The sequence below is a fragment of the Moschus berezovskii genome, chromosome 6, assembly GCF_049115385.1.
Source record: "Moschus berezovskii isolate FMDL1 chromosome 6, NW_MosBer_1.0, whole genome shotgun sequence".
Lineage (NCBI taxonomy): Eukaryota > Metazoa > Chordata > Mammalia > Artiodactyla > Moschidae > Moschus > Moschus berezovskii.
Genome location: NC_142465.1, coordinates 49,290,897 through 49,292,765, shown reverse-complemented (window position 1 = coordinate 49,292,765; position 1,869 = coordinate 49,290,897). Strand labels below are relative to the sequence as shown.

General features: G+C 43.0%; 1 non-coding gene across 1 annotated transcript; it reads right to left on the bottom strand.

Annotated features, from left to right (window-relative positions):
- Positions 1-987: 987 nt before the first annotated feature.
- Positions 988-1,106, bottom strand: LOC129537316 (small nucleolar RNA SNORA44). Its single transcript, XR_008681983.2, has one exon. It is a non-coding gene; the product is annotated as a small nucleolar RNA SNORA44 (small nucleolar RNA).
- Between the last annotated feature and the right edge of the window lie 763 nt (positions 1,107-1,869).

Sequence of the window (1,869 nt, the reverse complement as noted above, 5' to 3'; positions counted from 1 at the left end):
GAGTACACAGAATTACACACGTGGACTCAATTGATCACAGGAATCCCTAAAAATCAGAGAAACTTTCCTGGGTTTAATCAGACAAAGAGATGTGATGATGGACAAAAGTCAGATGCTACATTGCTGGCATTGAAGATGGAAGAAGTTGTTTCTGTGAGCCAAAGAAGGCAAATGGCAGCTGGAAACTGCAAGAAGCAAGGAAGCTGGCTCATCCCTAGAGCCTACTGAAAACTCTTTGGTTTTAATTGTGATAACTGATTTTGGATTTTGGACATCCAAAGCTGTAAAATAATAAATTTTGTATTGTTCAAGCCACCAAGTTTATGGTACTGTTACGACAGCAATAAAAAATGTACTATATTCCTCATGTGACGATGATTTTGTAATGTCAGTTTTCATATACAGAACAATGGTAGAAGGAGGAGGAGGGGAAAAGGAGGGGAAGAAGAAGAGGCGGAGGAAGAGAAATGAGAAAGAAGAGGAGCAGGAGGAGGGGTGGGAAGGAAGAGGAGAGGAAGAAGGGGGAGGGGAGCAGGAGGAAGAGGGGAGAGGAAGGAGGAGGACGGGGAGGGGGAAATGAAGTTTTTTCATCGGTTGTCAAATAACCCTTTATTCAATTATTTTCCATTGGTGGTCAAATAACCCTTTGGTAAATTATTTCTCTTAGTTCTTAACTAACAGGGCATTGCACTGTACCACTGTTGACGTCATCCATGATGTCACAAGGGCGACAGCCATCAACATTGCAACCCACTGACTGGGCAGTCCCCAGGAGGTGGAGGGGGGGGCAAGGGGGAGCAGGAAGAGGAAGCGGGGAGGGAGAAGAAGAGGAGGTGAAGAAAGCTTCTGGCGAATTCCCTGGTGGTCCAATAGTTAGGACTCAGTGCTGTCAATGTGGTGGCCCAGGTTTGACCTCTGGTTGGGAAACCAAGATCCTGCAAGCTGTGCAGCACCCCTAAATTTTTTAATTAAGAAAAAAAATGTTTATATTACAGGAAAGACAAATGGAAGTTTCAGATATTATGCTGACCTGTTCTGTCAAACTCTCTCCAAACTGCTCTTAGTATGAAGTTGCTGCTGCTGCTGCTGCTGTTAAGTCACTTCAGTCGTGTCCGACTCTCTGTGACCCCATAGATGGAAGCCCACCAGGCTTCCCCTTCCCTGGGATTCTCCAGGCAAGAACACTGGAGTGGGTTGCCATTTCCTTCTCCAATGTGTGAAAGTGAAAAGTGAAAGTGAAGTCGCTCAGTCGTGTCCGACCCTTAGCGACCCCACGGACTGCAGCCCACCAGGCTCCTCCATCCATGGGGTTTTCTAGGCAAGAGTACTGGAGTGGCTTGCCATTGCCTTCTCCGAGCATGAAGTTAGAGATCCCTAAAAATTTTTTTAAATAAGGAAAAGAAAGTTTCTATAACCATTCTTGCACATGTCCTTCAGATTTGAGTATAAACCTAGGGATGAAATTCCTGGATCATAGCATAGGTTTCTATGTAACCAGACAGTTTCTCAAAGTTGTACCATTCTACACTTCCACCAGTAACATATGAGACTTTCTATTTTCTCCACACTCTCACCCTCACCGAGAACTGTCAATCCTTTTCATTTTATCCATGAAAAGGTGCGAACTCATATTCAAGGTGGCTTTAACATACATTTCCCTGAAGTCTCCTGATGTTGTTATGTACACATTTGTGTATGGGTATACAGTCATATTGGAATCATTTCCAGATGAGAATAATTTTAAACTTTCATTGCAAGAAAGTGACTATGAAATTAAATACTATGATTCATGCTTACCATCTTTCTATTTTTCCTTTCCTGCACTACATTGCCACCTTTCTATTTTGTTCAATAAATATTTGTCAGTGT